The 25,028-nt window shown below is 42.8% G+C and overlaps 1 protein-coding gene across 7 annotated transcripts in view; it reads left to right on the top strand.

Moving 5' to 3' along the window:
• The first annotated feature begins 3,103 nt into the window (after positions 1-3,103).
• Positions 3,104-25,028, top strand: part of LOC115145182 (ecotropic viral integration site 5 protein homolog) — a 106,825-nt gene continuing 84,900 nt past the window's right edge. For 4 of the 7 annotated variants that reach the window (XM_029686521.2, XM_029686520.2, XM_065003150.1 and 1 more), the window contains exon 1: positions 3,729-3,968. The gene's annotated coding sequence lies outside the window, so the exon portion shown is untranslated. Of the gene's footprint in view, positions 3,279-3,720; positions 3,969-8,785; positions 8,981-25,028 lie in introns of those variants that run through there. The other 3 variants (XM_029686518.2, XM_065003152.1, XM_065003149.1) reach the window with 3 other exon arrangements.

The following is a 25,028-nucleotide window of genomic DNA, read 5'->3' as shown; positions in this document are numbered from 1 at the left end:
TCAGTGTGTTGTTGCAAACAGGATGCAAATATTCTTAACAAGCTTCCTTCTTTTCATTCTGTCAATTTGGTTAGTATTGTGGAGTAACTACAATGTTGTTGAACCATCCTCAGTTTTTCCTATCACAGCCATTAAACTCCGTACCTGTTTTAAAGTCACCATTGGCCTCATGGTGAAATCCCTGAGCGAGTTCCTTCCTCTCCAGCACCTGTCTTAGGAAGGCCGCCTGTATCTTTGAAGTGCCTAGGTGTATTGATACACCATCCAAAGGTAATTAATAACTTCATCATGCTCAAAGGGATATACTTTTTTTTAAATGTACCCATCTACCAATAAGTGCTCTTCTTTGTGAGGCATCCGAAAACCTCCCTGGTCTATGTGGTTGAATCTGTGTTTGAAATTCACTGTTCGTCTGAGGGTCCTTATAGATAATTGTATGTGTGGGGTACAGAGATGAGGGAGTCATTCAAAAATCATGTTAAACACTCATTGCACATAGAGTGAGTCCATGCAACTTATTATGTGAATTGTTAAGGAAATATTTACTCCTGAACTTATTTAGGTTTACCATAACAAAGGGGTTGAATACTTATTGACTTAAGACATTTCAGCTTTTCATTTTTAACCCATTTTAAATTCAGGCTGTAACGTAACAAAATGTGGAAAAAGTCAAGGGGTGTGAATACTTTCTAATGGCACAATTTACTGAATAAAAATGTATATTTTGTTTTCCTTATTGTACCTACCTCGGCCAACAGCTCCGGCCCCCCCGCAGCTCCTCGCCCAAGCCTCTCCAGGTTCTCCTTTACCCAAATCCAGATAGCAGATGTTCTGAAAGAGCTGCAAAACCTGGACCCGTATAAATCAGCTGGGCTTGACAATCTGGACCCTCTATTTCTGAAACTATCCGCCGCCATTGTCGCAACCCCTATTACCAGCCTGTTCAACCTCTTATATCGTCTGAGATCCCCAAGGATTGGAACGCTGCCGCAGTCATCCCCCTCTTCAAAGGGGGAGACACCCTGGACCCAAACTGTTACAGACCTATATCCATTCTGCCCTGCCTATCTAAGGTCTTCGAAAGCCAAGTCAACAAACAGGTCACTGACCATCTCGAATCCCACCGTACATTCTCCGCTATGCAATCTGGTTTCCGAGCCGGTCACGGGTGCACCTCAGCCACACTCAAGGTACTAAACGACATCATAACCGCCATCGATAAAAGACAGTACTGTGCAGCCGTCTTCATCGACCTTGCCAAGGCTTTCGACTCTGTCAATCACCATATTCTTATCGGCAGACTCAGTAGCCTCGGCTTTTCGGATGACTGCCTTGCCTGGTTCACCAATTACTTTGCAGACAGAGTTCAGTGTGTCAAATCGGAGGGCATGTTGTCCGGTCCTCTGGCAGTCTCTATGGGGGTGCCACAGGGTTCAATTCTCGGGCCGACTCTTTTCTCTGTGTATATCAATGATGTTGCTCTTGCTGCGGGCGATTCCCTGATCCACCTCTACGCAGACGACACCATTCTATACACTTTCGGCCCGTCATTGGACACTGTGCTATCTAACCTCCAATCGAGCTTCAATGCCATACAACACTCCTTCCGTGGCCTCCAACTGCTCTTAAACGCTAGTAAAACCAAATGCATGCTTTTCAACCGATCGCTGCCTGCACCCGCTTGCCCGACTAGCATCACCACACTGGATGGTTCCGACCTTGAATATGTGGACACCTATAAGTACCTAGGTGTCTGGCTAGACTGCAAACTCTCCTTCCAGACCCATATCAAACATCTCCAATCGAAAATCAAATCAAGAGTCGGCTTTCTATTCCGCAACAAAGCCTCCTTCACTCACGCTGCCAAGCTTACCCTAGTAAAACTGACTATCCTACCGATCCTCGACTTCGGCGATGTCATCTACAAAATGGCTTCCAACACTCTTCTCAGCAAACTGGATGCAGTTTATCACAGTGCCATCCGTTTTGTCACTAAAGCACCTTATACTACCCACCACTGCGACTTGTATGCTCTAGTCGGCTGGCACTCGCTACATATTCGTCGCCAGACCCACTGGCTCCAGGTCATCTACAAGGCCATGCTAGGCAAAGCTCCGCCTTATCTCAGCTCACTGGTCACGATGGCAACACCCATCCGTAGCACGCGCTCCAGCAGGTGTATCTCATTGAGCATCCCCAAAGCCAACACCTCATTCGGCCGCCTTTCGTTCCAGTACTCTGCTGCCTGTGACTGGAACGATTTGCAAAAATCCCTGAAGTTGGAGACTTTTATCTCCCTCACCAACTTCAAACATCAGCTATCTGAGCAGCTAACCGATCGCTGCAGCTGTACATAATCTATTGGTAAATAAGCCCACCCATTTTCACCTACCTCATCCCCACAGTTTTTATTTATTTACCTTTCTGCTCTTTTGCACACAAATATCTCTACCTGTACATGATCATCTATCACTCCAGTTGTTAATCTGCAATATTGTAATTATTCGCCTACCTCCTCATGCCTTTTGCACACATTGTATATAGACTCCCCTTTTTTTTCTCTACTGTGTTATTGACTTGTTAATTGTTTACTCCATGTGTAACTCTGTGTTGTCTGTTCACTCTGCTATGCTTTATCTTGGCCAGGTCGCAGTTGCAAATGAGAACCTGTTCTCAACTAGCCTACCTGGTTAAATAAAGGTGAAATAAAAAATAAAATAAAAATAAAATGTAAGGTATCTACGTTTTGAGATAGGAAAATGTTAATAATAAAAACAACAGACACACCCAAAGGGTTTTGTACAGAACATACAAGCGTCGTCAAATGGGTGTTTTTTCTGTTATAGTATGTGGTTTGTACTGTATCTATTGTCAGTCCATAACAGACATACTGTGCATATGGCGTAGGCAAGAGTCATACGTCAGACATTTTTTTTAGGACAGACAAGGGTGTGGCTAACATAAGAAATATGATATTTATGTAAGTACTTCCACGTAAAACCAGAAAAGTTTGTTTGATGACCTTTTGTTCATATGTGGATCAAAAGCAGTCAGCTCTGCCATTCACCTCATTCTCACCTGTCTTAGAAAAGGCTTAAGTGCTTCTTTAGTCTGAGCTGGACAGCTGATCGTGAACCTTTATTTTGACATTTTCTGATTGACATTGTCTCTCTGTCACCCACTCTAAGTGTGGGATGTTTGCTGTGATCTACTCCGGGCAGCAAAATTCCAAAACGTCCTGTGGAACTGATACTATTGTCAGAGCCAGTTAGCCTCAGGTGAGTTTGTGCTGTAGTGATTGGCTTCCAGTTCTTTGTAGTTACTCTTGACTTTAGTAGACTACAGCTAATAGGAACATACTGTTTTACAGAGCAAATACAATATGTTAAGAACTTGTTTAGATAACTTTTTATGAGATTAAAACTGATACAGAATTATCCAATGGGTCTACTATATTCTCTGATAGTGTTTTAGCTTGGGTGCTGATAAGAAATGGCTGACATGAACTTGCATCATTTTTCAAAAACCTATAGGGCTAGCTAATGTAGTTTATGAAGAGGCCAAAAAGCTAACGAAGTTTATGTAGCTAAGTGTAGGGCAATACAATAAACAGTAGATAGCAGTAGTGTACTATTTTTTCAGTTGTTAGGTTTTTGAGGTCGACTGACGTGGCGCATGCTCTGTACAGTGGATGTAAACATTGTAGCTGCCCTTTTGTTGGCACGAGCGGGCTGTGGATTTGTGTAGGCTACACGTATTCGGCTCGATGGGCTGGACGGTGGAGCTGTTGCCTGGTGGTGGAATCAGCTAGCGGCAGCTAACAAGCAAACTAAAACTCGGCATTAAATAAAATCTGAAACCTGGCTGTTGAACTCCTTACAGTTCAATTGCGCAAGACTGTGCAGTTGTACTTTGGTCCATGGAAAGTTCATATTGATCTCTGAGGATTGAAAAGGCTTCCAGGCAAGGTAAGTACGGTCAGTTTTTTTTTTTTTGTGAGAGCAAGGAGCTGTTGCTAGCTAACGTTAATAGTTGTCAAGCTACTTTTCCTCTCCAGTCGGATAGGTTTCATGTTAGCTAGCTAGCTACAGTGTTTGGAAATAGTCTGGAGTTAATCATGCGTCTGGTACTGTAGGTTGCTTGAGACGGTTCTGTAATTCAGTTAGCTTTTTATGTCACTAAATAACGTTAGTTAGCTAACTTGCTGGCTAATCACGTAAACTGCATTAGCTAACTGGTTAGCTACATAGCTTAGCTAACTAACTAGCAACTTCGATAGCTAATAAGCTGTTTGTTCATGAACTCAAAATGCATCGCTAGTTAGCTAAACTGCATGCAAACTATTTCCTGTAGCCAGCCAAGGAACTTCAGAAAGTAACGGTTACGTATGTGGACAGCAAACAAAACTCACACCTCATCAGATACTTCAAACAACACCCGTTATAAACACTTCAGTTACTGTAGCTAGTTACATGTTACTGTAGCTAGTTACATTTGTAGTCACAATGGTTGAAGGAGAACCGTTTTTTGCTAATCGTTTAAAGTTACTTTCAAGATAGCTGATGTAGTTTTAAGTTAATCTGTTTCAAGTCCAACACCAGTCAGTTTCCAGGTGAGTTCTTCAAATGAACAGTACCTGGCTGATCTGATCCGTTTACTTACAGCTGCACTAGGGTCGGACGAGCCCAATATTGGACGAAAGGAGCCTAACATTACTCCTTAGTCCAAGGACCTTGCATGTTCTGTTTAAAGGGCGAATTGACTCTAGCTATAACAGCCAAATACTCCATCTAAACGTGAATTGATTCTGAATTGCGGTACTGTTCTATAAACATAAATCCCTCTACCTCGTCCAGGTTTCAATCAATTAAGGAACAGGAAAGCCATTTGTTTTGGAAACTCCATCTCATGTGCTACAGAAACATCGCTAACCAAACAACAGTGGTAGGTGCCTGGGTACATGAATTAAAGGGTAACTACACACACACAAAAAAATCCTAGATTTTTCCCAGACCTTAAAAGTGGTCTCCTGGTGGCTTTTAATTAAGCGTTCTTATGGACTTAGAACATCATATTTTGTTATTGTTCTATTAGTTTGACTTTGAGAGCAAAAACATTAAAAAGGGGGTGAAATCTGAAACCTGTGAATTGCTGAGTTGACAGCTTCATTTATCTGTTTCAATAGTAGACCTACAATTAGCCTACTTGCAGTACAGCTTGTGTAAAAGTATTGCTTCTATCCCAACCTGGGATAGAGCCAGGGACCCTCTGAAAACATCCACAACTGACGCAGTCTTTGTAGCGCTAGTAAAACAACCACTTCAATGTCTCAGAGCGAGTGACATCACTGATTTGAAATACTACTAGCGCACACTGCTAACTAGTTAGCCATTTCACACCTGATTGTGTGAAAGATCAATATGGGATCAATATGTCACTGTTTGTCATCTTTCATACAAGGCGCCTTTCTTATTTATTCATATTTTTTATTAACCAATCCACCCCCCACCTCCCCTCTTCGGAGGACACATATCTTGTTTGTTTTTTACAGCATTTATTCTACATATACAGTTGAAGTCGGAAGTTTACATACACCTTAGCCAACTACATTTCAACTCAGTATTTCACAATTCCTGACATTTAATCCTAGTAAAAATTCCCTGTCTTAGGTCAGTTAGGATCACCACTTTATATTAAGAATGTGAAATGTCAGAATTATAGTCGAGAGTGATTTATTTAATCTTTTATTTCTTTCATCATTCCCAGTGTGTCAGAAGTTTTACATACACTCAATTGGTATTTGGTAGCATTGTCTTTAAATTGTTTAACTTGGGTCAAATGTTTTGGGTAGCCTTCCACAAGCTTCCCACAATAAGTTGGGTCAATTTTGGCCCATTCCTCCTGACAGAGCTGGTGTAAAGGAGTCAGGTTTGTAGGCCTCCTTGCTCGCACACGCTTCCACCCCTGTGCTTCATGGTTGGGGTGGTCTTCTTCGGCTTGCAAGCCTCCCCCTTTTTCCTCCAAACATAACGATGGTCATTATGTCCAAACAGTTCTGTTTGTTTCATCATACCAGAGGACATTTCTCCAAAAAGTACGATCTTTGTCCCCATGTGCAGTTGCTAACCTTAGTCTGGCTTTCTTATGGCGGTTTTGGAGCAGTGGCTTCTTCCCTGTTGAGCGGCCTTTCAGGTTATGTCGATATAGGACTCCTTTTTACTGTGGATATAGATACTTTTGTACCTGTTTCCTCCAGCTGTTCTGGGATTGGTTTGCACTTTTCTCACCAAAGGACGTTCATCTCTAGGAGATAGAACGCATCTCCTTCCATGGTGTTTATACTTGCATGCTATTGTTTGTACAGGTGAATGTGGTACTTTCAGGTGTTTGGAAATTGCTTCCAAGGATGAACCAGACTTGTGGAAGTCTACAATTTTGTTATTCTGTGGTCTTGGCTGATTTCTTTTGATTTTCCCATGATGTCAAGCAAAGAGGCACTGAGTTTGAAGGTAGGCCTTGAAATGCATCCACATGTATACCTCCAATTGACTCCTATCCTTGACTCCTAGCCTATCCGAAGCTTCTAAAGCCATAACACAATTTTCTGGAATTTTCCAAGCTGTTTAAAGGCACAGTGAACTTCTGACCCACTGGAATTGTGATACAGTGAATTATAAGTGAAATAATCTGTCTTAACAACTGTTGGAAAAATTACTTGAGTTGTGCACAAAGTAGCTGTCCTAACCGACTTGCCAAAACTATAGTTTGTTACCAAGAAATTTGTGGAATGGTTGAAAAGCGAGTTTTAATGACTCCAACCTAAGTGTATGTAATCTTCTGTGTTCAACTGTACATACATTTGACATACATGGTACTTTTATATAAAACAATCACATAACATTAATACATTACCAAACATAAGCTCTTTAATCCCAACCCTAAACCACTCATGGTCCATCCCACCTATCGCTATAGACCATCCTCGTTTGGTTTCCATGTGCCACATTTTTTAAATGTACTGTGATGTTTTACATACATTTTTAACATTTTCTAATTATATAATATCCACAGATTGTGAGCTAAAGATAAACCTTTCTTACAAGTATTATTATATTATTTATTGACTGACTATGGCTTTCCAAATCACCCAACGCTGCTATTTGTAAGGTTCATTTTAAGTGCATGTTGCGATTTTATTTTCATTTTTTATAAACTGTTCCTGGACCTGTGACCAGAAACAAGCTACATAGGGGCAATACCAGAATATATGATCTAGTTATGCTGTTTCTTCACAGCAAAATCTAAAGAGCTGAGAGATATATATCATTCTGTCGGTGGCAAGAATTGTGTATATAATAATTTAAATGGAAAGACTCAGTGTTGAATCAAGTCTAGTTTTTTTGTACCAGTTCATTAACCATGTGCCATAGAATCAGTACTTTGAAAATCTCTTCCCATCTATTTTGCAACCTGTATGACGCAGCTGTCAACATTTTTGTCCTCAAATGAAACTGGTGTATCTATCTCTATTCATGACAATTATTTTAAGCCAATTTGTATCTTTAATATATGGCAGGCAAACAAGTTCCCTACCTTCTCCTTTTTCCACTTGCTTCCATTTTTGTGGTAATGCTGCAGTTGATTTTAAGGTTGGCTTGTTTAGAAATCAAAAAGATAAAAACAAGTGTCAATGTATGCTGATGACTAGTTTTTTCTTAAGTCTGTAATCTGTATACCTGTACAGTCTCATTGAAGATCTTGATCTTAAAGATCAAGATCAAGATCTTAAAACCTAATTATGACAAGTATACCATATTACGTATTGGATTGTTAAAAAGACGATGTTAACACTACCTTGTAGTTTACCAATAAAATGGGCGGATGGTGAAGTAGACATACTTGGTATTCACATTTCAAAAATATAAATGAACTTACCCACAATCAATTTCAATAGAAAGTTAGCAAATATATTTAAGATTTTGCAACCATGGAGGTGTAAAAAGTTGTCTATTTATGGAAACATCACATTGATTTAACACTAGGGTCCTATTAGTTTACTTACTAATGGCGCTGCCTACTCCAGACAACACGTTTTTTTAATCATATGAGCAACAAAAAAATAACTTTATTTGGAATGCTAATCCAGACAAAATTAAGCGTGCCTATTTATATAATGAATATGAGTTTGTGGGGGGCTAAAATGATTAAATATTAAAGCTTAAAACCTCTCACTAAAAGGTTCACTCATGCATAAATTATACTTAAACCCTAAATGGATAGGGATTTTCACTTTTTTTATAAATAGCGTGCCCAATTTCAACTTCCTGCTACTCATCCCCAGAATATAAGATGTGCATATTATTTGGATAGAAACACTGAAGTTTCTAAAACTGTTTGAATCATGTCTGTGAGTATAACATAACTTATGTAGCAGGCAAAACCCTGAGGACAAATCATTCCGATTTTTCTTTTGAGGTCACTGTCTATTCAATGAGTTTTCATTGGGAAACTAGATTTCTAAGGTAGTTGTTTGCAGTCCTACCGCTTCCACTGGATGTCACCAGTCTTTAGAAATTGGTTCAGGTTATTCCTTTGTGTAATGACGTAGTACGGCCATCTTCAATGACTGTCACGTTATGTGTACTTTTTGAGAGTTGCGCAAGACCAGAAAGGTTGCGTTAGTTTGTTGTCTTCCTGTATTGAACACAGATAGTCCCGTATACAATTTGATCGATTATTAACGTTTAAAAATACCTACAGTTGTATTACAAAAGTAGTTTGAAATGTTTTGGCAAAGTTTACAGGTAACTTTTGAGATTTTTTAGTGACGTTGCGCAAATTGGAAGCTGTGTTTTTCTGGATCAAACGCGCCAAGTAAATGGACGTTTTGGATATATATCGACGGAATTAATCGAACAAAAGGACCATTTGTGATGTTTATGGGACATATTGGAGTGCCAACAAAAGAAACTCGTCAAAGGTAAGGCATGATTTATATTTTATTTCTGTGTTTTGTGTAGCGCCTGCAGGGTTGAAATATGCTTTCTCTTTCTCTTTACTGTTGTGCTATCATCAGATAATAGCATCTTATGCTTTCACCAAAAAGCCCTTTTGAAATCTGACATGTTGGCTGGATTCACAACGAGCGTAGCTTTAATTTGGTATATTCAATGTGTGATTTCAAAGTTGAATTTTTATAGTAATTTATTTGAATTTGGCGCTCTGCATTTTCACTGGGTGTTGTCCAGGTGGGACGCTACCGTCCCACATATCCCAGAGAGGTTAACCTCTTGATGTACTTGTTGGATCTAATTTTAATAGCTAGCATTTCAGTGGCCGTAATAAATAAATAAGGAGACAATGGACAGCCTTGTTTTACTCCTCTTAAAAGCTCAATACTTTCTGAGAAGTAACCATTATTTACTATTTTACATCTTGCGTTACTGTACATCACCTAAAGGCCCCTTTCCTTTGCCGGGTGGGAAATTTATAGCCTATACCCACTTCTCCAGGCACAACTACACCATTGGGTTGAGGTAAGTTTTCCAAGCCATATCTCGCACCTGTGGGTAGATATTTTGATTCAACAAATGAGAGCCAGAACAAATCACCAAATCTGGTTATACTTGATAAAAAAATCTTTATTGTACTTATAAGGGAGCTGTCAACATCAAATACAATTTTTTTTGTCACATACACGTGATTAACAGATGTTATTGCGGGTGTAGTGAAATGCCTGTGCTTCTAGTTCTGACAGTGCAGTAATATCTAACAAATTAAACAACATACCCAATACACACATCTAAGTATGAATGAATTAAGACTATATACATATGGACGAGCGATGGCATAGCGGAACGGACTAAGATACAGTAGAATTGTTTTGAAAAACAGTATATACATATGAGATGAGTAATGCAAGATATCTAAGCATTAAGTGAATGAGATACCGTAAAATAGTATAGAAAACTGTATATACACATGAGATGAGTAATACCAGATATGTAAACATTAAGTGGGGGCATGCTGTCCGGTCCTCTGGCAGTCTCTATGGGGGTGCCACAGGGTTCAATTCTCGGGCCGACTCTTTTCTCTGTATATATCAATGATGTTGCTCTTGCTGCGGGCGATTCCCTGATCCACCTCTACGCAGACGACACCATTCTATATACTTTCGGCCCGTCATTGGACACTGTGCTATCTAACCTCCAAACGAGCTTCAATGCCATACAGCACTCCTTCCGTGGCCTCCAACTGCTCTTAAACGCGAGTAAAACCAAATGCATGCTTTTCAACCGATCGCTGCCTGCACCCGCATGCCCGACTAGCATCACCACCCTGGATGGTTCCGACCTTGAATATGTGGACATCTATAAGTACCTAGGTGTCTGGCTAGACTGCAAACTCTCCTTCCAGACTCACATCAAACATCTCCAATCGAAAATCAAATCAAGAGTCGGCTTTCTATTCCGCAACAAAGCCTCCTTCACTCACGCCGCCAAGCTTACCCTAGTAAAACTGACTATCCTACCGATCCTCGATTTCGGCGATGTCATCTACAAAATGGCTTCCAACACTCTACTCAGCAAACTGCATCCAGTTTGCTATCACAGTGCCATCCGTTTTGTCACCAAAGCACCTTATACCACCCACCACTGCGACTTGTATGCTCTAGTCGGCTGGCCCTCGCTACATATTCGTCGCCAGACCCACTGGCTCCAGGTCATCTACAAGTCCATGCTAGGTAAAGCTCCGCCTTATCTCAGTTCACTGGTCACGATGGCAACACCCATCCGTAGCACACGCTCCAGCAGGTGTATCTCACTGATCATCCCTAAAGCCAACACCTCATTTGGCCGCCTTTCGTTCCAGTACTCTGCTGCCTGTGACTGGAATGAACTGCAAAATCGCTGAAGTTGGAGACTTTTATCTCCCTCACCAACTTCAAACATCAGCTATCCGAGCAGCTAACCGATCGCTGCAGCTGTACATAGTCTATTGGTAAATAGCCCACCCATTTTCACCTACCTCATCCCCATACTGTTTTTATACTGTTTTTTTTTTATTTTTTTTATTTATTTATTTACTTTTCTGCTCTTTTGCACACCAATATCTCTACCTGTACATGACCATCTGATCATTTATCACCCCAGTGTTAATCTGCAAAATTGTATTATTCGCCTACCTCCTCATGCCTTTCGCACACATTGTATATAGACTGCCCATTTTTTTTCTACTGTGTTATTGACTTGTTAATTGCTTACTCCATGTGTAACTCTGTGTTGTCTGTTCACACTGCTATGCTTTATCTTGGCCAGGTCGCAGTTGCAAATGAGAACTTGTTCTCAACTAGCCTACCTGGTTAAATAAAGGTGAAAAAAAAAAAAAAAAAAAAGTGACTAAGATACCATAGAATACAGTATATAAATGAGATGTGTATATATATATGTAATATGTAAACATTATTAAAGTAACTAGTGTTCCATTCCTTAAAGTGACCAGTGATTCCTAGTCTATGCATATAAGCAGCAGCCTTTCTATGTTAGTGATGGCTGTTTAACAGTCTGATGGCCTTGAGATAGAAGCTGTTTTTCAGTCTCTCTGCCCCAGCTTTGATGCATCTGTACTGACTTTGCCTTCTGGATGATAGCGGGGTGAACAGGCAGTGGCTCGGGTGGTTGTTGTCCTTTGATCTTTTTGGCCTTAGTGTGACATCGGGAGCTGTAGGTGTCCTGGAGGGCGAGTAGTTTGCCCCCGGTGATGCGTTGGTTGGACCGCACCACCCTCTGGAGAGCCTTGTGGTTGCGTGCTGTGCAGTTGCCCTACCACGCGGTTATATAGCCTGACAGGATGCTTTAAATTGTTCATCTGTAAAAATGTACAGACCGAGGTTGAAGAGGCTCTGTTGCGCCTTCATCACCGCGCTGTCTGTGTGGGTGGCCCATTGTGGGGCCCCAGTGTTGAGGATCAGCGGAGTGGAGGTGATGTTTCCTACCTGGGGGCCCAGTTGCACAGGGTGGGGTTAAGACCCAGGGCCTCGAGCTTAATGATGAGCTTGGAGGGTACTATGGTGTTGAATGCTGAGCTATAGTCACTAAACAGCATTCTTACATAAGTATTTCTCTTGTCCAGATGGGATAGGGCAGTGTGATGGCAATTTCATCATCTGTGGACCTATTGGAGTGGTAAGAAAATTGAAGTGGGGTGTCAGGTAGGGTGGAGGTGATATAATCCTTGACTAGTCTCTCAAAGCACGATTACAGCACTGAGTTCTACAGGGCGATAGTCATTAAGTTCAGTTACCTTTGCTTTCTTGGGTACAGGAACAATGGTGGCCATCTTGAAGCATGTGGGGACAGCAGACTTTGATAGGGAGATTGAATATGCCCGTAAACACACCAGCCAGCTGGTCTACGGATGCTCTGAGGACACTGCTAGGGATGCCGTCTGGACTAGAGGTCGACCGATTAATCGGCATGGCCGATTTAATTAGGGCCGATTTCAAGTTTTCAAAACGCCGATGACATTGCACTCCACGAGGAGACTGCGTAGCAGGCTGACCACCTGTTACGCGACTGCAGCAAGGAGCCAAGGTAAGTTGCTAGCTAGCATTAAACTTATAAAAAACAATCAATCTTCACATAATCACTAGTTAACTACACATGGTTGATGATATTACTAGTTTAACTAGCTTGTCCTGCGTTGCAATCAATGCGGTGTCTGTTCATTTATTACATTTACATTTCATTTACATTTAAGTCATTTAGCAGACGCTCTTATCCAGAGCGACTTACAAATTGGTGCATTCACCTTATGACATCCAGTGGAACAGCCACTTTACAATAGTGCATCTAAATCTTTTAAGGGGGGTGAGAAGGATTACTTTATCCTATCCTAGGTATTCCTTAAAGAGGTGGGGTTTCAGGTGTCTCCGGAAGGTGGTGATTGACTCCGCTGTCCTGGCGTCGTGAGGGAGTTTGTTCCACCATTGGAGGGCCAGAGCAGCGAACAGTTTTGACTGGGCTGAGCTGGAACTGTACTTCCTCAGTGGTAGGGAGGCGAGCAGGCCAGAGGTTGAACGCAGTGCCCTTGTTTGGGTGTAGGGCCTGATCAGAGCCTGGAGGTACTGAGGTGCCGTTCCCCTCACAGCTCCGTAGGCAAGCACCATGGTCTTGTAGCGGATGCGAGCTTCAACTGGAAGCCAGTGGAGAGAGCGGAGGAGCGGGGTGACGTGAGAGAACTTGGGAAGGTTGAACACCAGACGGGCTGCGGCGTTCTGGATGAGTTGTAGGGGTTTAATGGCACAGGCAGGGAGCCCAGCCAACAGCGAGTTGCAGTAATCCAGATGGGAGATGACAAGTGCCTGGATTAGGACCTGCGCCGCTTCCTGTGTGAGGCAGGGTCGTACTCTGCGGATGTTGTAGAGCATGAACCTACAGGAACGGGCCACCGCCTTGATGTTAGTTGAGAACGACAGGGTGTTGTCCAGGATCACGCCAAGGTTCTTAGCGCTCTGGGAGGAGGACACAATGGAGTTGTCAACCGTGATGGCGAGATCATGGAACGGGCAGTCCTTCCCCGGGAGGAAGAGCAGCTCTGTCTTGCCGAGGTTCAACTTGAGGTGGTGATCCGTCATCCACACTGATATGTCTGCCAGACATGCAGAGATGCGATTCGCCACCTGGTCATCAGAAGGGGGAAAGGAGAAGATTAATTGTGTGTCGTCTGCATAGCAATGATAGGAGAGACCATGTGAGGTTATGACAGAGCCAAGTGACTTGGTGTATAGCGAGAATAGGAGAGGGCCAAGAACAGAGCCCTGGGGGACACCAGTGGTGAGAGCACGTGGTGAGGAGACAGATTCTCGCCACGCCACCTGGTAGGAGCGACCTGTCAGGTAGGACGCAATCCAGCGTGGGCCGCGCCGGAGATGCCCAACTCGGAGAGGGTGGAGAGGAGGATCTGATGGTTCACAGTATCGAAGGCAGCCGATAGGTCTAGAAGGATGAGAGCAGAGGAGAGAGAGTTAGCTTTAGCAGTGCGGAGCGCCTCCGTGATACAGAGAAGAGCAGTCTCAGTTGAATGACTAGTCTTGAAACCTGACTGATTTGGATCAAGAAGGTCATTCTGAGAGAGATAGCGGGAGAGCTGGCCAAGGACGGCACGTTCAAGAGTTTTGGAGAGAAAAGAAAGGGATACTGGTCTGTAGTTGTTGACATCGGAGGGATCGAGTGTAGGTTTTTTCAGAAGGGGTGCAACTCTCGCTCTCTTGAAGACGGAAGGGACGTAGCCAGCGGTCAGGGATGAGTTGATGAGCGAGGTGAGGTAAGGGAGAAGGTCTCCGGATATGGTCTGGAGAAGAGAGGAGGGGATAGGGTCAAGCGGGCAGGTTGTTGGGCGGCCGGCCGTCACAAGACGCGAGATTTCATCTGGAGAGAGAGGGGAGAAAGAGGTCAGAGCACAGGGTAGGGCAGTGTGAGCAGAACCAGCGGTGTCGTTTGACTTAGCAAACGAGGATCGGATGTCGTCGACCTTCTTTTCAAAATGGTTGACGAAGTCATCTGCAGAGAGGGAGGAGGGAGGGGGAGGAGGATTCAGGAGGGAGGAGAAGGTGGCAAAGAGCTTCCTAGGGTTAGAGGCAGATGCTTGGAATTTAGAGTGGTAGAAAGTGGCTTTAGCAGCAGAGACAGAAGAGGAAAATGTAGAGAGGAGGGAGTGAAAGGATGCCAGGTCCGCAGGGAGGCGAGTTTTCCTCCATTTCCGCTCGGCTGCCCGGAGCCCTGTTCTGTGAGCTCGCAATGAGTCGTCGAGCCACGGAGCGGGAGGGAGGACCGAGCCGGCCTGGAGGATAGGGGACATAGAGAGTCAAAGGATGCAGAAAGGGAGGAGAGGAGGGTTGAGGAGGCAGAATCAGGAGATAGGTTGGAGAAGGTTTGAGCAGAGGGAAGAGATGATAGGATGGAAGAGGAGAGAGTAGCGGGGGAGAGAGAGCGAAGGTTGGGACGGCGCGAAACCATCCGAGTAGGGGCAGTGTGGGAAGTGTTGGATGAGAGCGAGAGGGAAAAGGATACAAGGTAGTGGTCGGAGACTTGGAGGGGAGTTGCAAATGAGGTTAGTGGAAGAACAGCATCTAGTAAAGATGAGGTCGAGCGTATTGCCTGCCTTGTGAGTAGGGGGGGAAGGTGAGAGGGTGAGGTCAAAAGAGGAGAGGAGTGGAAAGAAGGAGGCAGAGAGGAATGAGTCAAAGGTAGACGTGGGGAGGTTAAAGTCGCCCAGAACTGTGAGAGGTGAGCCGTCCTCAGGAAAGGAGCTTATCAAGGCATCAAGCTCATTTATCATCGAATCACACCCTAATTTACCAAACGGGTGATGATTTAACAAGCACATTCATGAAAAAAGCATTGCCGTTGCACCAATGTGCCTAACCACAAACATCAATGCCTTTCTTAAAATCAATACACAAGGATATTTTTTTTAAACCTGCATATTTAGAAATTCATGTTAGCAGGCAATATTAACTATGGAAATTGTCACTTCTCTTGCGTTCTGTGCAAGCAGAATCGGGGTATATGCAGCAGTTTGGGCCGCCTGGCTCGTTGCGAACTGTGTGAAGACCTTTTTTTCCTAACAAAGACCGTAAGTAATTTGCCAGAATTGTACAGAATTATGACATAACATTGAAGGTTGTGCAATGTAACAGCAATATTTAGACTTATGGATGCCACCCGTTCGATAAAATACGGAACGGTTCTGTATTTCACTGAAATAATAAATGTTTTGTTTTCTAAATGATAGTTTCCGGATTTGACCATATTACTGACCTAAGGCACATATTTCTGTGTTTATTATAATTAAGTCTATGATTTGATATTTGATAGAGCGGTGGTAGGCAGCAGCAGGCTTGTAAGCATTCATTCAAACAGCACTTTCCTGTGCTTGCCAGCAGCTCTTCGCAATGCTTGAAGCACAGCGCTGTTTGACTTCAAGCCTAGCAAACTCCGGAGATTAGGCTGGCAATACTAAAGTGCCTATAAGAACATCCAGAAGTCAAAGGTATATGAAATACAAATGGTATAGAGAGAAATAGTCTTATAATAACTACAACCTAAAACTTCTTAACTGGGTATATTGACGAACTGGGAATATTGAACCACCAGCTTTCATATGTTCTGAGCAAGGAATTTAAACGTTAGCTTTTTTTACATGGCACATATTGCACTTTTACTTTCTTCTCCAACACTATTTTTGCATTATTTAAACCAAATGAAACATGTTTCATTATTTATTTGAGACTAAATATATTTGTATTTATGTATTACATAAAGTTAAAATAAAGTGTTCATTCAGTATTGTTGTAATTGTCATTATTACAAATATATATGTAAAAAGTGGCCAATTTTTAATTGGTAACTGCTTTTTTTGGTCCTCCAATAATTGGTTACGGCGTTGAAAAATCATAATCTTTCGACCTCTTGTCTGGACCGGCAGCCTTGCAAGGGTGAACATTTTTCTATGTTTGACTCACGTCGGCCACGGAGGAGAGCCCACAGCCCTTGGTAGCAGGCCGTGTCGGTGGCACTGTGTTAACCTGTTTAGCCTTTACGGAAGCAAAACGTCGGCCTCGGCGACGTGGCTGGTTTTCCTTTTGTAGTCCGTGATTGTCTGTAGTCTCTGCCACATACGTCTCGTGTCTGAGCCATTGAATTGCGACTCCACTTTGTCTATACTGAAGTTTAGAGTTGATATAGTGAGAGCTCAATGATTCTGAGTTAGGGCTTGCCTAATCTAGCCCAACGTTGTTACATTTCCTTAATCCACCATAAATGTCTCAATGTGTCGAACCTAACCAATATCTACTGGATGAGGTGGCCAAATATCCTGTTCTCTTGTGAGTACTAAGAACTGTTTGTTCTTAGAATAGAGGTTAAGGAGAGACTTGTTTGAAACGAAGATACCTCGTTCCGAACATGCAAGTTCCAGAGTACAGAGGGTGGGGGCAAGAACACAAGACCCGTGGTGGATTAGGCACAGAGTTGGGTGAAAACAGCAATTTACGCAACCAGAGTACAGGATTGTACATACCTATCATTTAAAGTAATGCTAATATAAATGTTTCGCCCCCACACGCCGGCTTTGCTGTGTCTTAATATACACAGCAATGCTGTCCGACCCTAGTGCAGCTGTAAGCAAGCGGGTTAGATCTGCTGGCTACTGGCTGACAAACTCCTGTCATTGGCTGAGAGAGAGAACAATAGCTAACGTTTGCCGCCTCTACAGTACAACCATCCAGTTCTTTGTGTACAGTGAGAAATAACAGTCAATGTAGGTAGGGCCAGCCGAGGGCATAGATTTTCCGTTCTCCTCTTAGCTTGTTTACTTTTCATTGAAAGCACACCAAGGACTTTTCATCATAGGATGAAATCCCTGCTGAAATGTTTCCATAAACCCCACCATTTCCATCTGATCATTGGAAGTAATCATCATCTAGCTGCACTCTCACTGTGCAGGAATCCTCCTCAACCCGAACCCAGCTCTATGGCTCCATCCCAAATAGCACCCTATTCCCTATATTATGGTACACGATTTTTGACCCCAGAGCCTTATGCCAAAAGTAGTGTACTATAGGGAATAGGGTGCCATTTGGAATGCAGAAGTGTTGAAGATCCCCTTTCAACTTGATCCACTTAACTGCTGATCCAGGTGTGCAGTCATCTGTTGCTATGCTGGGTGTTGGCTAGTAATGCTGTAGCTAGCTGACACTCACATTTCTCTTTCTCTTCCTGTACCATGAACAACTTCAGACTAAAAATGTCGCCCTATTATCTTAGGCCTACCTAGCCTAGTTGATAACACTAGGAAACTACTGCCTTAGCACTGGACTCCTCATAGGCACACCTGTTTTAGACATTTGCACTTTGTAATAGAGTCACATGCTGGTCTGCTCTGTCGTCTCACAGTCCTGGCCAGACTTTCCTGCCATGTAACCTCTTGGTGTTTTCTTGGATCGTTTGTTGGCTAGGAGGAGAAGTGTGACTTCAGATTTGAATCACACCACTGAGAGAGACTGGGCTTGTGGAGGACTGGCTTGTCTGTACTTGCCCTCTGTCAGACACTTTGGTTGTTTTTATGACAGAGCGCTTCCCCTTCATAATTGTCTCACCATATAGAGTAGACTACAGGTATGGCAGGCTCCACGTGAATCCAATGGAGTGATTTAGCAGGGCAACATTCCACCACTTGCCCATTCAGATTCTGTGGCGTTTTTATTTGCTTAAGAACATCATAGTGTGTGGATATTTGTTGTCATAAAACCAGTTGAGTCACCACCATTGATAATGTATTCAGTGCTGTGTGTATTTGTATGTGTTTCTTGAAAGTTGTAAGGAGGTGCCCCCTTCCACAGTGTCAACATGGGAATACTGTTGTAGGCCACATGTAAATGATCTAGCCTAGGTTTTCCATTTGAGTCCCAGCTAACCGTATAACGCTTATTGCATTGTCCATTGAGGAAAGACGCTCAAGGAGGCCATTGATAATGCTGAATGTACACTGCACCAATCTGAGATGTCTTCTGTGTGTGAACTGAAAAGCCTTTATTCTCACGCCTGACAGACTGTGTGCCCTTTCTGGCAGCCCTCCTTTCTCATAGTCTCTCAGACAACAGCAAATGGAATGTATGTTCTTGTTCTCTGAAGGTGGCCCACATTAACATTCTGTTTTCTAATCTCCCTGCTGTGCCATTTTAAGTTCTTATCGTGTGGAGAGAATGTTTATGTGCAGGTGCAAGATAAATAATATTCCAGTTCTGTTGCTGATGCAATTGTACTTTTCTCACCCAGAAGTGACAGCAATGGATTAAAAGCTTTGATTTTCCTCATGCCCACATACTGAAAAAAAGTTACCATAATTCACAGGATAAAACAAATTAGGAAAATAGTCTAATTGATAGCTGGATTTGGCATATCCTAGTTGAGTTAGTCGTGCTACATTTCCCGAGGTTTGTCTATTCAGCTGCCACTGCACTGAGATGCATTGCTCTTGACTGCTGCTCGCCTTGGTGAGTTTCAGTTTGCTGATCTCACCGGCAACGTTGTTTTGCTAAGAAGCCCTTTTATTCAGACTTCACAATCTTGCCTTGCTGCGCCTTTCATTAGCCATGCAGAATGCTTCTCTTGCTGCATCCAAAATGTCACCCTATTCCCTATATAGTCCAATACTTTTGACCTGAGCCCCATGGGCCCTGGTCAAAAGTAGTGCACTATATAGGGAATAGGGTGCCATTTAGGATGCAACCCCCCCATTCATTCACCACTCTGTTCCTTGGCTTAACAAAAGAGAGAATGATTATAGACTGCACCCAACCAGGATTTATGTAGGGGGGACCCAGACTAGGCATAGGCCTAGCTACTGAGAAGAATGTCAGTACGGGAGGCCTACCACCTGTGCACTAGTAGAAACCCTTTCATCAGGTTTTTAACCACATAGGCTTAAGGCGTCAGCATGCTTCAGTTCTGCTGCCACCAAACAGAACGAGTGTGCTCACATACTCCCTTAAAAGACCTTCGCTTGAAAAACGATAAAAAAGCCGCAATAGTAGTTTTTGAGATGCCAAAACATGTATACACTCCCTCAAAATAGTCATAATTAATCTAAGATAACTCATGAAATCTATCGTTAATTTTGAGGTTTTTACCGGAGATCTTAGTCAGTCAATTTTACATCTAACTAAGTTTGGTGCAGTAATTTTCAGTGAAAATAAAAAATGTGCATGACAAGTCGTCTCTCATTGAATGATAACAAAGACTTTATTGAAGAATCCCTACTGTTGACCAATCACTGACGAAAGGGCATGGGCTGCGGCTCCCTCACCGAAGTCCGAAACGAACAGAAACGTCACAATATATGGACTAACTGTACCAAACTATTTCGGCTGGGAAGCATGCAGACGCCTTTACTCCTGGAGTAGGTCCTGTGCCCGAGTGAGTTGCCTGTCCGAGCCTGCTAGAAGAATAGGCCTACTCCTCTTTTTGTGACAGGTCTATAGATTTTAGGCAGTAAATCTTACATAATCTCAGTGGACCAGTTGTTCCTAGTATTAAAACACTGTATGCAAGATCATGTTCTAATTGTGTTCCCCTCCGCTGTTATGTCCCAGTGCACAGACACACCTCCACGACAGTCAGAATGTTTTTGATTTAGGTGCTCAGCATAGAGAGACATAAGGGTGAGGCTCTCACTGTACAGTACTACAATATGTGTTTGTTCACTTGGCACAAACAATCTGAACCATTAATCCCTGGAATAGGCTGCTCTCTCCCTCTCATCTTCCTTCCCTTTCTATGTCAATCCCAGAGTAATCTTTTCTCCTACCGGTTAGCTCTGCCTGGCATAACACATTGGGGATGTGTTGAGTGAGCTTCTCTTGCACCCTTGCATCCCCCTCTTGGCTCCCAGAGGGAGGCTGACTCTGTCCAAAACGGCATTCTATTCCCTACATAGTGAACTCTTTTGACCATGGTCCCATTGGCCTCTGGTCAAAAGCAGTGCACTAATTGTGTAGGGAATAGGGTGCCATTTTGGACAGAGTGTTAGAAGAGCCTGGCTGGGTTCAAATAAAATGTTATTTGTCACATGCTTTGTAAAGAACAGGTGTAGACTAACAGTGAATGCAACAATTGAGGTAGATATGTCCATATAGGTAGGGTTAAAGTGACTAAGCAACAGAATAGATCATAACCAGTAACATCAGCGAATGTCAGTGTTTTCAAACCTTGGTCCTCGCGTACCCCCAACAGTACACGTTTTTATTGTAACCCTGGACAAGCACACCTGCACTGAGTTGAATAAGGTGTGTTGTGAAGGACTACAACAAAACTGTACTGTTGGGGGTACTCGATAAGCAAGGTTGGGCAACACTGGCGTATGTGATGAGTCAAGATTTAGTGAAAAAAGGGTCAATGCGGATAGTCTGGGTAGCTCGTGGTTAGCTAATTAGCAGTCTTAAACGGAACCCAAACCGGCTGCGCACATGCGCCATCGTGCATAAATGTATTTTGTCCCCCTACACCAAACGCGATCACGACACGCAGGTTAAAATTTCAAAACAAATTCTGAACCAATGACATTAATTTGGGGACAGGTCGAAAAGCATTAAACATGTATGGCAATTTAGCTAGTTAGCTTGCACTTGCTAGCTAATTTGTCCAATTTAGCTAGCTTGCTGTTGCTAGCTAATTTGTCCTGGGATATAAATATTGAGTTGTTATTTTACCTGAAATGCACAAGGTCCTCTACTCCAACCCCATCAAAGTTGCCCATCCCTAGACATACTCATTTTAAAGCCACTGATAAGGATAGGAATTGCCAGGGACCTCACCGTACGATATTATCACTATACTTAGGTGCCGATACGATATGTATTGCGATTCGATACTGTGATTTTATTGCGTTTTGATATTCCAAACATATTGCTCACTATATGTCTGTTGCAGAGAGATGAGACAGCAAGATGGAGAACAAGCTATAGAATGAAAAATAATGGTGTTCTAGCGCACGAACAGCCAGCTCGCGCTTTTTACATATTGATACTTGGATTCAAAGTATTAGTATAATTTTGTCCCAAAAAAATAATAGCGTGTTTGTTTTGTAACTGTGTAAAAAAAAGAGGTTTCTCTCCCCCATCACTACTTACAAAACTATCTTGACCCATGAATTTCACACATGCTTGTATTTTTGAACATAAGAGTAATGAATCTAGTTTCCTGCAAGGTCAGAAGGGAGATTTAAAATTTATATATTTTAGGCAGGTCAGGGATAGGGTGTAGCACTAAAAACAGTGGTGGTCTTGTTTCCTGTTTTTCAGTGCAAGGCAGGATATAGGGCCTAGTACCGAGCTGGCACTACTGTACTGACTGGTCAGCTAAAATAACTATTTCTGTCTACTAGACTAGAGCCTGAGGGCTGTTTTAGACTAATTGTACACAGGCCTTTTAGCCAAGTCTAAAGTATCAGATGGCCAAGGAGAATGCCAGCCACATTGACTAATTTTCATCCCACAGAGATAAGCAACATGTCAGAGCAAAGTCTGGTGACAGACCTTGGTGTCAGGTGTGGGTCACAGCTAGCCCTGGCTTCCTGTTTTTAGACTGGAGAGGGACTCAACACTTGCCCAAAACTTTTGCAGACACAAACAGGAACTAGAATACACCGATAAATATCTGTCTGTTTTTGACCTTGGAAATACCACTGCCAGTTATAGGCTAGCACTTTACATAGCATTAATTAATAGGCTCAGGGAGTTTCAACTAACATGCATCTCTGGGCCCAACATCCCATGACTAACTGGACCTATTCATTGGATCATATAGGCCATTGACAAATGTCCTCCCACCATTCTATAAGACAGCCCAAACAGCTGTTTATTATTAAAGTAATGTATAGTATTTCACTGACCCTGACCTAGTTTAGTGATGCAGTGAGAGTCAGAGGAATAATTTCAATGGCATACTCCAAGTCCTCCCCTCCACAAAACCCATTTGAGTAAGTCAGAGGTGAGGGACCTCCTGGCTTTCTCATCTGATGGGTTTTGAGAAGTGAGGAGAAAGAACTTGGAGTATGCAATTGAGATTCTCCCACACTATAGGGGTGCTATAGGCCTAAACCTGATGCTCGCACATGTCTGACAATGTCAGGACACTGAAGCACTTAAAGACCATGCTGTTGTTTTAATTAATAAACTAGCCCAATGACCTAGCGGATGAGAAAGAAATCAAACATCATCTGAGGCCCATTACAGTGGCTTGCAAAAGTATTCACCCCCCTTGGCATTTTTGTATTTTGTTGCCTTACAACCTGGAGTTAAAATAGATTTGGGGGGGGGTTGTATCATTTGATTTACACAACATGCCTACCACTTTGAAGATGCAAAATATGTTTTGTGAAACAAAACAAGAAATAAGACAAAAAAAAACAACTTGAGTGTGCATAACTATTCACCCTCCCAAAGTCAATATTTTGTAGAGCCACCTTTTGCAGCAATTACAGCTGCAAGGCTCTTGGAGTATATCTCTATAAGCTTGGCACATCTAGCCACTGAGATTTTTGCCCATTCTTCAAGGCAAACTGCTCCGGCTCCTTCAAGTTGAATGGGTTCCGCTGGTGTACAGCAATCTTTAAGTAATACCACAGATTCACAATTGGATTGAGGTCTGGGCTTTGACTAGGCCATTCCAATACATTTAAATGTTTCCCCTTAAACCACTCGAGTGTTGCTTCAGCAGTATGCTTAGGGTCATTGTCCTGCTGGAAGGTGAACCTCCACCCCCGTCTCAATTCTCTGTAAGACTGAAACAGGTTTCCCTCAAGAATTTCCCTGTATTTAGCACCATCCTTCAATTCTGACCGGTCTCTCCCAGTCCCTGCTGATGAAAAACATCCCCACAACATGATGCTGCCACCACCATGCTTCACTGTGGGAATGGTGTTCTCGGGGTGATGAGGTGTTGGGTTTGCGCCAGAGATAGTGTTTTCCTTGATGTCCAAAAAACTTGATTTTAGTCTCATCTGACCAGAGTACCTTCTTCCATATGTTTGGGGAGTCTCCCACATGCCTTTTGGCGAACACCAAACGTGTTTGCTTATTTTTTTCTTTAAGCAATAGCTTTTTTTCTGGGCACTCTTCCATAAAGCCCAGCTCTGGAGTGTATGACTTAGTGGTCCCATGGACAGATACTCCGATCTCCACTGTGGAGTTTTGCAGCTCCTTTGGGGTTGTCTTTGGTCTCTTTGTTGCCTTTCTGATTAATGCTCTCCTTGCCTGGTCTGTGAGTTTTGGTGGGCGGCCCTCTCTTGGCAGGTTTGTTGTGGTGCCATATTCTTTCAATTGTTTTATAATGGATTTAATGGTGCTCCGTGAGACATTCAGTTTCATAACCCAATCCTGATCTATACTTCTCCCAACTTTGTCCCTGACCTGTTTGGAGAGCTCCTTAGTCTTCACAGTGCGTGCTGCTTGCTTGGCAGTGCACCTTGCTTAGTGGTGTTGCAGACTCTGGGTCCTTACAGAACAGGTGTATGTTTACTGAGATCATGTGACACTTAGATTGCACACAGGTGGACTTTATTTAACTAATTATGTGACTTCTGAAGGTAATTGGTTGCACCAGACCTTATTTAGGGGCTTCATAGCAAAGAGGGTGAATACATATGCACACACCATTTTTCTGTTGTTTTTAAAAAATAATAATAATTTTGAAACACTTTTTCACTAAAACCTATTTGGACTATTTATGTCCATTTCATGAAATACAAATACAAATCTATTTAAAGTACAGGTTGTAATGCAACAAAATAGGAAAAACGCCAATGGAGGTGAATACTTTTGCAAGGCACTGTATGTGACGGAGCTCCAGCTCTATATCCTTCCTCATTAAGCGACATCAAAATGCATGAGGTGTAGGTGAATGTCTGTTCGGCTTCAGCTCGGCTCTGGCCTTCTCAGAACGCAGCAAATTGCCTCTATATAAATGATGGAGGTGGTCAGGGAAGAAAAGGAGTAGGTAGGGATGTTATTCAGTTAGCCACCGAAAATACATTTGACCAGTCATGCATGTCGGTCTAGAGGTTAATTTTCATAATTTTGTGAAATTAAATTGGTGCACGTATATTTTCGTTAGTCATCATGCATTTTATATTCCACGCGCACAGCATACAGAGCCTCGTTTGAGAAGCGGAACGGTTGACGGCGCGAGAGTAGCTCCGCAAAAAGCCTGTGGGGTACTGGAGTGGAACCTGCTTTTGTAAACTCAATCATTGCGCCACGATTCTAAATGCAATTGCGTGTTAACTTTGGCGGCGGTTAATTGGAGCTATTTTCATTTCTCAATCTCAATTTGTAATTAAAGCACGCCTCCAATTCGGATGCATCGGCTATAGCCGGTCTACCTGTGACTATCAGCGCGTCACCCACCACGTTGCAATGTGAGTTTGAGGTTGTATAGTTATTTGAAACCTGAACGTTTTACTTCACT

This window comes from Oncorhynchus nerka, linkage group LG17 (assembly GCF_034236695.1).
Source record: "Oncorhynchus nerka isolate Pitt River linkage group LG17, Oner_Uvic_2.0, whole genome shotgun sequence".
In the NCBI taxonomy this organism is placed as follows: Eukaryota; Metazoa; Chordata; class Actinopteri; order Salmoniformes; family Salmonidae; genus Oncorhynchus; species Oncorhynchus nerka.
Note: the sequence above shows the minus strand (reverse complement) of the source record. Positions and strands in the feature narration are given on the sequence as shown.